Source organism: Ambystoma mexicanum, chromosome 7q (genome assembly GCF_040938575.1).
Source record: "Ambystoma mexicanum isolate Mex_15411 chromosome 7q, UKY_AmexF1_1, whole genome shotgun sequence".
NCBI lineage: Eukaryota > Metazoa > Chordata > Amphibia > Caudata > Ambystomatidae > Ambystoma > Ambystoma mexicanum.
Genome location: NC_090941.1, coordinates 685664726 through 685676935, shown reverse-complemented (window position 1 = coordinate 685676935; position 12210 = coordinate 685664726). Strand labels below are relative to the sequence as shown.

Here is a 12210-nt window from a genome sequence, read left to right as displayed (position 1 = left end):
TCTGCTCATTACACATGGACCTACATTTGCACATTGGTGAATCCTGTGAATCAGGCCAGGCCAGCTGCAGCCACCTTATCTTAAATTAGCACGCTGGGTAACATGTTGGAATCCTGAAAACCAATCAGGATCCAAAGCACCCAGTCAATATTCGCCCATGTAGTCATGGACCCGGCTGGTCGGCCTCCAGGGCTGGCTTTAGGCCAGGGCGGCCAGGCCGACTACCCGGGGTGCCACGTTAACCCACTGCGATGCCAGCTCGAGGGTGGGAGAGTCTTTGAAGGGTTCCTACGAGCAGGCTTGGTGGGTGAAGGCGCAGCCGGTGCCCTATTGTGATTTAATCCGCTGTGATCTCCTGCTGGCAACAGGCATTCCAGCATGAGAGCGGGTATTTCTTATCACAATAGAGCGCTAATGCTAATCTAGCATGGGGAAGCCTTTGAAAGGCTGCCCCATGCTCCTTTAGCATCGGCACCTTATTGACTGATAACTCCCAGCTCCACCATGGGAGCATAGAGATAATCACTTCATTAAATACAGCACCACTACTGTTTTGGCCGCAGCGCTATTTAGAAGAGCAACGGTGCGAGAAAATAAACTTTGGCAACACAACCCCCACCACGTCGGGAGGTTGGGGCTCCGCTTTTTGTTTCCCCACCTCCGGGCGCTGCCAGATGTAAGCGCCGGCCCTGTTGACAACATTCAAATGTTCACTCTGTGGTGTTTCCCCTGGTCCTCCCTCTTTGTTCAACCTGTTCTCGCCTGTCCCTGGAACCCCATCTACCCTGCAGCCTTCTATAAGGCTGTGACCTTGTACGATCCTATTCTGTCCTCAAGGCCCACTCCCTCCTTCTAGCTTCACTACCAAGACCCTCCCTCCCATCTGGCGTCACGCCTTGAACACAGAAAGCAAAAAGGGACTTGCACGCTCAACCCGTTGAGCATCAACGCTTAGCCAGAGCTTTTTCTTCACCGTCTTGGCCACTCCTGGCCCCTCCACCTAGCACCTGGCTCCACAGCCGGGTGCTAATATTGCTAGTAGCCGTCCAAGATTGTAAGTTCTAAATTGACTTGGGCTTTAAAACTTTTATACATTTTGACAAACAGTAAAAAGCATAACTGATTTTAGGCGTCTAATGCTCCTCTTGAAACTATTCTGAAACTTTCAAACCAACAACAATCATTCAAACGAGGTCTTTACTGGGGGCAACTGGGTACTGTCGGCACTGGATAATAGGTTACGCTAACATGGTACGCCTTTCACAAGAGAAGATTCCCTTGCAGGCAGCAGATCCTTTAGTATAGACACCAGCAGCAGAGGAAGAATTCCTAGAAGTAAAAAGAGCACTCGCAGTGTGCCAGCTCCTGGCTTACCCGATAACAAAAACCTTTAGTCTTATATTGCCATGAAAAACGAGGGTGTGCACAAGCAGTGATGACACAAAAGCATGGTGCTGAGCATCAGTGATTGCATAACATAGCGCTCTGATAGACCCAGTCTCAACCAGACTGCCACCTTTTTGTGGTCAGTCACAACTGCTTTAGCCACACCATCCTCAGAGAATTTGTTCGAGGCTCACCACTCAATGCTGCATTGCCCCACGCAGTTACTGCATTACTGATGAAAATGAAAACCCAACATTTATTGGCTTCACACCTCATGACATATCATTTTGTTCTGCTTAATTAGCAAATATCACCTCAGCAGTCTTGAATTCTGCCTCGATGTTGCAGAGTCCGTCAGACCGCGAGCCCCGTGATTGCGTTAGGGTAACAGCAGAGCTCACCAAACCACAGAAAAATATATTTGAAACCCATTGCAGAACCCAAAGAATGAATATTGCAGTGGGTTGAGCACCTGCTGCTTAAACCCATGTGTGGTGTGGAGGTCACATGTGTGAATCCTGGCAAGGCCAAATCATGTTTTCATACTTCAGAGGTCGATAAATGAGTACCAAGTTTACCAAGTTTAGTTGGGAGATACAAACTGTATGTAAAATGTTCTGTGTACATTCCTTTTGCAGAAGCAGTATTTAAATGACAAATTATTATTTTGTGTAGAAAGGTCATGTCTGTAAAACAAAAGGGAGGAATTAAAATTAGCCTCAGAAGTAGGCAATGCACATGAGGTAATACAAAGCACCCAACTCCCAATGTATTTTGTGCCCAGGTTAGTATACTAATTGCATAACATGAGCATGTATTCCAACTGAATTGAAACACGTTGCAATATTCCATTGTTTGCATTCTGCTTTCCGTATTGTGCATGAGTGTTAGTTGATTTGGAAGGCGATTGACATTTTTGTGATGGGCGAGCCCGTGCCTCGGGCCGCCCTGTACTAGCACGCACACGCACCCAATCACTGAGACATGACACATGCGTCCGTGCTTTCCAGGGTGCCGGCGGCAACTGCCGCACGGACGTTCTTTATTCAAAACGCGCATGCGCGACCCAAAACGAGGCTCGCGCATGCGTCGTGTACACTGACGACGTCAAATCCCTTTTTTTCTTTAATCAAAACAAACTTAGATCAAACACAACAGTACACCATGTAAAACGATAACTGGACCCAACGTGGGTCGCTGACCTGACTCAGACGTCGGCTCAGTCTCCTGAGTACAGGACATAGTCCTTGAGACGAACAGGTGGTCTGCGATAATGTCGCACAGGGTATCGGCAGCTGCTCTGGGGGATCACGCCGGGGCACTCCACCCGCGGCGGCTCATCCAGTGGGGCATCCGCTCCGGGGTTCTCAGCCCCTGCTCCCAATGAGGCTCCATCGTCGGGGTCTGCCTCCTCACAGGGAACGTCCACTTTCTTAAAGAAAGATTGGTTGCGGGTGATTGTCCCTCGTTCATTGGCCGCGGTGACCACGGTCCCCTTCACATGGGCAATAGTCCACGGCTGGGGTTCGTATGGTAGTGACAGCTTTCCTTCAGGTCTACGATTCCGCACCAACACCGAAACACCTACGGCCACCTCCTTGTCTTGCAAACCTCTCCTCGCACTCTCCTTCACGTTGCGTGCCACTCGCTCCTCCCGGACTTTCTCGTTGTCGATAACCCCGGGTTCCCGGCCCTCCATCTCGGGTATCAAACCTCTTGGGCAGCGTCCAAACAGCGTTTCGGCTGGGGTGACCCCTGTGGACTGGTGGGGCGTGGTTCTGTAGTCCCTTAGGAACTCGACCAATTTCTGCTGTAGATCCTTCCCTCCATTGGCTGATATTCTGAACACTTTGTTAAGGGTCTGCATCATTCTTTCAGCTTCCCCATTCGCCCGAGGCCAGAGGGGCGAGACCTTCCGATGTTGGATGCCTTTTTCCTTCAAGTACTGTGCAAACTGGCTCCCCGTGAATGGGGGTCCATTATCCGAGCACAACATTTCAGGGAAGCCATGCGTCGAAAACATTCTGTCCAATGCCCTGGTGGTGTGGTCGATCACTGTTGATTCCACCACTTCCACCTCCGGGTACCTCGACCATCGGTCGACCACCACCAAAAAGAACATGCCCCATCCGGTTGATCCAAAATCAGCGTGGATGGTGCCCCACGGCTTCTCACTCCTTTCCATGGAACTGATGGGCGGAGCCCTCTTAACAGGACTTGCCGCTTGACACGGTAAACACCTTTTCACATACAATTTCACCAGACTTTCCAAATCGGGGAACCATACCTTGGGTCTGAGCCGCGCCTTTGTCTTGGCGATACCTTGATGTCCCGTATGTGCCAGTTCCAGGACGCGGTTCCTCAGGGCTTGTGGAATGACGATCTGCCTTCCCCGCAGCAGTAGTCAATCTTCAGATATCGAGAGTTCGTCCCTCACCCTCCAGAGCACCTGAAGGTCCTTCTGAGCCCTCAATTCCCGCGTGGAGTTGTTTTGGAGCACTTCCTTCCAGTCACCACTTCTCACCGCAGCCTTGACAATATGAAACACCTCGTCCATCGACGACTCCTCGGCCACGGCTACCCTAGATAGAGCCATGGGCATCGCGCTCTTTACAACGCGGTACACCAACTCTTGGCAATCCAGTACCTCACTGGGACCCTCCACCCGCTCGTGGTTTGGGTGGCGTGAGAGGTAATCCACAGGATTATTAGTCCCCGGTCTGTATACTAGCTGGACCCCGTACTCGATGAGTGCAAGCATCCAGCGCTCTATCCTTGGGGGGGGCTTTGACGACACGCCCGCTAGGATGGGCAGGAGCGGCTTGTGGTCAGTCACAACCGTAACTGGCTTGCCCAGAATGTACAGACGAAAGTGGCGGCAGCCCCAAAGAATGGCCAACGCCTCTCTCTCGATCTGCGTGGATGTCCTTGACCTTTTCAGGATCTGGCGAGACGCCGCTGGCATGGAAGATGAAACCAAAAAGCCAATCCTGTCCTTGAAAAATGTGCATTTATCGCGGTGCAAAGTAAGTCCCAACTCGCTCAACCTTTTCAGGGTATGCTCCAGTCTCTTCATGTGTTCGGCTTTGGACTCAGCAAAAACCAAAATGTCGTCACTCATACTGAGTACCCCTTTTAGGCCAGCCAGCGTGCCCCTGATGGCATTCTGAAAGACTTCCACCGCAGAGGAAATGCCAAAACTCAGGCGTTTAAACTGATAGAGACCCTCATGTGTGGTAAATGTTGTAATATATCTGGAATCTGGGTGGAGCTCTAGCTGGTGGTAGCCCGACCTCAGATCCAGCTTCGAGAATACTCTGGCCCTTTGCAGTTCCCCCACAATGTCATCAAGGGTCGGTGTTAAATGTCTTTCTCGTTTAATGGCGGCATTCGGGAGGCGCATGTCCACGCAGATGTGTACCGCACCCGGCTGTTTCGGCTTTGTCGCCACTACAATGTGTTTTCTATGAACTATTGTATGTGTATGGATATTGTGAAGGCATCTTGAAGCAAGACACAGACAACAGATTCATAATTAAAATAAAATACTTTATTAACTTAAATGTCAGGATGGAAAAAGGCCTAGCGTGCCCTATACTAAGGTGGGTTTTCCTACCTAAATGAAACTAAGGAAAGCCTGAGTCAAAGAGTTCAATTTAGGAATCTGTCTGTGTCCAAAACCTAAACTTGCCCTCACCACTAAATCTGTACAATGTGTAGGGATTTAAGCAACCAAAAGAGAACAGTGTTCAACACAAACGTCTGAGCTTCTTCCAGCTCGCAGCTTACATTCAGCACCCTTCCCCAAGTGAAAAGTTCCACAAAACGTCTTAAAGTTTCCTTCCTTGGATTCAATAGGAATTAACTAATACTTGAGGTTTCCTTCCTCAAGTTCCAAGCAACATTGTTCAAATACAAGGGAACCTTGAGACTCCATCCTCACATCAACAAACGTCTCAGATCTCAAGGGCTCCCTTCCCCAAGATATAGTTTGGTTCAAACAACAAAGTTCAAAACGAAATATCCTTCCTTTCTTTGATTTAATTTTCCCAGTTTAATTGTTACTGCTTCCAAATATTTGTTATTGTAGTTTGTAGCTTTCACACAAGTTGATAATAATATCCCTTTGTGTTTTTTAGTTTTAAATGGAGGATAGCACAGGGGTAATGCGCTGGTCTTGGAAGCAAGATCACACAGAGGTTCGAATCCTGGATCCGCGCTTAAAACCAAACTCAGGTATGGTATTAGGCACGTTATAGAAAACCAATTAAATTAAATCATCAATTAGGCTTCAGGTTGTATTCAATTCCAATACACAATATGTAGTGGTTTGCTTGCTCTTTAAAGTTATATTCACTTCAGAACTCAGCATATAATGGTTTTCTTGAATTTGAGGTCCTGTTCCCTCTTTAGCTTCAAAGGGTCCTGATTCTGTTTGTTCGCAAAGTTTTCATTCAGTTCGGTATTCAATAAATGTGGCTTTTGCTCATAACTTATTTTTAAATTATCTGAAGTTCAATGTTTATTATGTTGTTCAATGCTTGTTCGTTTCGCTTTAAATGTTCAATGGTTGTTTGTTGCACTTACATTTTCAATGTTTGTTCGTTTCACTTTAAATGCATTGCCCAGTGTTCGGAGACCTTCAAAAACATCTTTCATGCCACACACGACCACGCCGATACAATGAATTCCTGGCAATTCGGTAATTGAAAATGAGAAGGACTGGAGAATTTTGAAAACGTGCTTGTTTGAGACACGCAACCACTACGATACAAAGTATTCCTTGATAACAAAGATCACACACTCCCGCAGCGGGTTTCTCAGTCACCAGAAAATCACTGGTCACTTTGACAGTTCTTGCTGCAGCACGGAGCACACAGCCTGCTGCTTTCAAGGCCAGGCTTCCACCTCCTGTCTCTCAGAAACTCCTGTGTTGGTCTCTCAAACCAGGGGAACAAGCAACGTGAGCATAAGGGAAATGGACAGCTTTCCCACATGGCTTCCTTCACTTCGCTCCCTCCACTCCAGGGAGACCTAGCTCCCAGGCCACGCTTCCATGGACCGCCTATCTCTGCGGTTCCAAGCGTTTCGGTGTCCCGCTCCAGTAAGGGTCTCTGCTGCTTGCCCTGGCCTTTTTGCTGCTTTTCCTGTCGCTCTCTGACCTGCTGGGCAGTCTCCTTTTATACACCTGAAGACCCTTGACAGGCTGCAGGTGTGAATGTCCAATTAGCCCTGCATGACCACAATCAAAGGGACATGCCTGACTCTGACAGCTCTTAACATTCATCTTCCTCGTCCCAGTATCAGACTGGTAAAAGAGCATAGACTTCATTGCTCTTAGTTTCTTCTTCTTTGTCCGAGTACCGTCAATTGCCAATTGTGGAGAAATGAGGGGAGCTGACTTGCAATAACCTATGAAGGTTGGGGAAGGGTTGAGTTGGCTCTCAATAGGAAAAGGGGGATACCATGTCTCGCCCAAAGGCACCCCACTCCCAGTCCCCAAGAATCCTCTACCCAGGTGATCCTCCCTGGCTTCTCCACCTCCAGGGTCGGGATCCAATAGCGATGGCCTTTCTGTCACCAGCTGCAGAGGATCCGAGGGGTCTAGGAGTGAGAATTCCCTCAGGTTTCTCACAATATGTATGAAGATTTTGATAAACCAATATATATATGAAATTTAAAAAAGAAGTGGTGATGACGGAGGCCTTGTTCAAGGGTGAGTTGTTTTACCACATGCAATTGCCAGAGTTAGTAGAGACTGTAATTATCTCAAGTTACTGAGTGTCAGACAAGGATCAAGTAGAAACTAGTGAAATGTTTTATATGGTCACACACATAGTCCACACTGAAATCTCAGTGGAATGGCATTGCCTAAGTGATGGGGAGATTGCTTGCCTAGATAAACTGCTTATACAATAAACTTGCTTCATTCCCAGCCTGCCTCCTTCCTCTCTATGTGCTTCACTTCCTTCAGCATCTAAGCCCCTCCATCTCACTGTCTTTCACTCTCCCTTCTACTATCACTCCCCTGCATCCCTCCTGAACCCCATCTCATGCGGTGTGCCTCCTTCGGCCTTACCTCCTTCTCTGCTTCAGGCTCTCTGGCTCTGTCCTCTGCCTGGAGAATGAGCTCTCGATCCCTGGTGACTTTCTTCCTGCTTCTGGAGATGGTGAGGTTGGGACCCCAGAAGCAGCTAAGGCGCTCTTTTAATCTTTGGGATATGTGGAAGTTGGCAGGTCTCACCTGCAGCGGGTGCACTTTAAGAAGTGGAGACGTTCTCGTGTCAACGCTCCAAGCTGCATCCCTGTGCAGTCTAAATGTGATGCACTATGTACCCTCTAGCTTGCATATTGTGAACTCTGTGTGTATTCTGAATCAAAGTACCCCTTCTATGCATCTTTGCATGCACAGCACACGTGTGCAGTATCCTTTGCACTTAACATGTCTGCCATGAGTTCTAATGCTTAAGATTCTGTGTGTGTCTTCTGATAAACAAAGTGTGCCCTCTCAGTTTGTTTTATAATCCTTGGAACTTCCTGCGTGTTCCTTCTGGTACGCATCACATCTGTGTGTTACCTTAGGAACAAGACATGACTTGTGTTCCCTTATGTATCTTGTGTTGTATGTTCCACCCTCTTGTGTCTTCTCATGCACATTACATCCCTGTGTCCCTTTTGACGCACATCATAGCATATGTGGGCCTTCCAATAAATATACCACCTATGGGGTCTTCACATGTGCAGTAAATTCACTGCAGGTCTTCTTCTGCACATCACCCACTCTGATTGTCTTCTGGTGCACCTTACACAGCCTAGTGCACATTACATCCGCTAATGGTCTTCTGGTGCATAGACATCCACAGCAGGGCTTATGCTGCACACATCTCCCTCTGAATGTTTTCAGATGCAAATTACACCCTCTGATTGTCTTCTGATGCACAGCACATACCCTGTTGGTCTTCTGATGCAAATGACATCCTCTGTGTATCTTTTGATGCACATTACATCCTTTGAGGGTCTTCTGATGGACATTATATGCCAAGCCAGTCTTCTAACATCATGTGAGTCTCCTGATGCACATTACATCCTCTGTTTGTTTTCTGATGCACATTTTGTACGCATGTGTCTTCTCATGTACACTACATCATTGTGGGCATTCTGGTGCAGATTACACTTCTTCTATGTCTATAGATGACCATACATTCGTTTTGGGTTTTCTCATGCACAGTAAATCTCATGTGAATCATCTGATGCACATTAAACCCTCTGATGGACTTCAGAGGCACATTACATCCTTTGTGGGTCCTCTGATGCACAGTAAATCATCTGTGTATCTTCTGATGCGCCTTAAATCCTGTGTATCTTCTGATGCACATTACATCCTGTATGGGTCTTCTCATGTCCTTTACATCCACAAGTTACTTTTGATGCACATAACATCCTCAGGTGGTCTTCTGATGCACGTTAGATTCCATGTGGGTCTTGTGATGCACAATACACCCTCTGATTTTCTTGTGATGTATATACATCTTATGAGTGTCTTCTGATGCACAGTAGGGCTTCTTTAGGTCTTTCAATGCACATTACAGCCTCTGATGGACTTCAGATGCACATTACATCCCTTGTGGGTCTTCTAGTGCAGATAATATTCACTGGTTGTCTTCTAATTCACATTACATCCTCCATACATGAAATATTTTACTGGGTAACTATGATAAAGCAAGCATAGATGTTCTTGCGTTTCTAGACTGACTTACATTGGAACCAGTTTGGACATATTTTCTGATTATGGCATTGAAATTTTAATGGCAAAGCCAACATGAGTATGTTATGTGGGGCTACTCTCATACTGGCAGAGCCAGCTTGGAGATGTTTTCTTATAGTATCATTACTGGCATTAAAGCCAACATGAGTATGTTCTTATATGGGAACACAGCACATATTTGTGTAGCCACCATGGACCACACACAACTTGCTAGTGGGGAATGTGGGTTTGTGGCAGGCTTTGGCTCATTATGTTGTCTCAGTGGAGGGAACACATGAGGGTCTCTGTCTCTCTGCGTTCCTTGATTCACAATTTTCTATGTCGGTTGAGGGGAGTGGTGTGCAACATATGTGGTCTTTGTACGCTATTGCGATTCCTCCTCCTCTTTGGTTTTCTCTGTTAGAATGTATTAGTTTGTGGTTGTTGAGTATGGCTTGTGAGCGCTTTATTTTTAGTTGTCTGATAGCCATGTTTCTGTGAGGAAGAGCGCATCAGTACCATCCTCAATTAGGAGGTCGACAATGCCTTTGTCGTGCTTAGCCATTGATCTTACATTGAGTAGGTTGCAGTGTACAGTGTGTATTTTTCCATGTTCTTTGTTCTGTATCCTTCCTCACATCTCGGTCAGGGTGATGCCAAGAATGTTGACTAACACACATTTGCTACAACATCGGTCAATACTGCATATTTCTTAATTCTAAGGTTCAATACCCTTGTCTCCTTACTTTGTCCAGTCCCTTTTTTATGTATCTTATGTCACCAGCCATCTTTATTCCTTACCCCATTCTTCAAAGCCTCCTTCTGTTCCCCATCTCCTCCTCCCTAACCTTTATCCCCACCCACACAGCCCCTTCTCTCAGGCTAAGGAAATAGCCAAGGATCCATTATATATGGGCTACTGCGAAACATGTAAGTTTGCCAAAACACTTCGTACGGGCAAAAGGGACAGATCAATGTTTCCTCCCAAGAGGGTTCTTGCCCAAATCCGTGGAGTGCTTTAACAGCAGAAGAATTATGCTTAAATGTGTTATGCATGGTCTTATACCTGTTTTAGCACACCTGGAGATTTTCAAGTTTTTGGGGGAGACAGCGTTGACATGGTTCAGAATAACTGTTTCCACCTCGGCCATCCACTACAGCTGCCAAAGGCAAATGCGTTTACGACAATATGTGATTTTCATGCCGCATAAATGCATAGGATCCCAATGTTTTCTGCTGCACCTGCTAAAAGCAGATGATTCCATGGAAAACCATGCGTACATGGCAGGAGGCATTTACACTTGTTTTCAGCATGGTGCAAATAATTAACTTAAACCATTTATGTATTGCCGTTCGCAGTGCAAACTTAGTTAAAAATGACCCTTAAAAAGTGTTTTTACTGTATGGTCCCTATGCTCCGTCAACTGCATTAGTCCTAGATTGAGTCTTAACGCCTTAGCAGTTGTTTTGCTTAAAACCCATTTTCCCTCATTTTCATCTATATCTTCTTCTCTTGTAAAGCAAAAGTATAAAAGGATAGGGAGCCTGCAGGTGGCAATGATGAACATTCCAAGGGCTTGAGTCTCTACTGAGGACATGCTGTTGGTGCCTGTCACACAGTACTGTTCAGACCGGTGGGACCCAGGGCCCGAATCCCTGCTCAGACAACAGGTAAGCACGTGCTGACATGTGTTTTCTCCCTCCGCCCCCATAGGCCATCCCCAGCATCACCAGGCAACGCCAACAACATCGCCCCTCCTTTAAGGCATGGACTCCGCAATGCTACAACCTCAACTACATCAACCTCAAGCCCATCAACACTCCCTCACTGTCCACAAAAGGGAAGTTGATGCTCGCCAACGTCCGCTCAGCTATCACCCATGCAGCAGACACCTCTGACCTCATCACTACACATGACCTTGATTCCATCTTTATTACTGAGACCTGATTGACACCCACCTCTACCTCTTGTCTCTGACGGCTACATCATCCAACACAGAGACCGGCCGAACTAGACAGGTGGAGGCCTTCTAGTCATAAGAACAAAGTTATGGCAGAAAAAGTCACAAGTCCACAGCGCTTATACAGTGTTTAAGAAAATAAATATCAAGGCTGCGGGTATCTGGGCGGTGTGGGTGTACTGCCAATACACATCCACAGGAATAGTTGAAGAAAAACAAAGATGTTCCCAGTCTCACTGCGCCAAGAAATTATAATTAGTTGTTTGTGCAAAGAAAAGCCTTTATTGTTTGGGCGAAGAGAAGCCTGACACGTGTTTCAAGCTGTGTACAGCTTTTCATCAGAGGCTTAGGTTGCAGCAATAAGAACTCCACATTTAGAGTAGGACAATGCCAGATACAGTTCTCAAAATGCCTCGCAGTTGCGGAAAGCTCAATCACCGCTTGTTTCAGTCTACTCGTGTTACCATTGCACATACCATAGTCATACACAAGGTGGCCCTGCACCAGACTTGACGTCGACAACATTGGCTTTTGGGGTAATCTGGGGCTAGATGTACGTAGTGCCAAAATATTGACAGTCGGGAGGTATCAGGCAACAGGATGAACCTTTGGGACACTCTACGGGCTGGATGCAAGTAGTAGCATTACACTGATAGTGGATTCAGGGCAGTAAAATTGGCTTTTTGGACATTGTGTGGGCTAGGTGGAAGTAGTGCTAAAATCCAAGGAGTGGCATCATAACAAGGCAGCAAAATATACTTTTAGGGCACTTTAGGGCTAAATGCGAGAAGTGCCAAGATACAAGTGGTGGTGAGTTATTGAGGCAGCAAAATCTGAATTCAAAAGCAGCATTAACTATGAATCATTACCATCTTGGAGTGGCTAATTCAAGACAGCATATGCTGAATCAGTACAATTCTAGTGTGGCTAAATTTGAAGCAGCATTGTCTAAATCATTACAGTTCTAGTGTGGATAAACTCAAAAGCTGCGTTAACTAGATCACTGCAGTTCTCGTGTGGCTGAATTCAGATGTAGCGGATGCCAAATCAGTTACCTAAATCATTACAATTCAAGTGTGGATAAACTCAAAAGCAACATTAACTAGATCACTACAATTT

At 46.5% G+C, this 12210-nt stretch overlaps 1 long non-coding RNA gene across 1 annotated transcript in view; it reads left to right on the top strand.

Annotated features, from left to right (window-relative positions):
* Positions 1-12210, top strand: part of LOC138527746 (uncharacterized) — a 70827-nt gene that overhangs the window by 1262 nt on the left and 57355 nt on the right. The window contains exon 2 of the long non-coding RNA XR_011284029.1: positions 5526-5622. This is a non-coding gene — a long non-coding RNA (uncharacterized lncRNA). The remainder of the gene's footprint in view (positions 1-5525; positions 5623-12210) is intronic.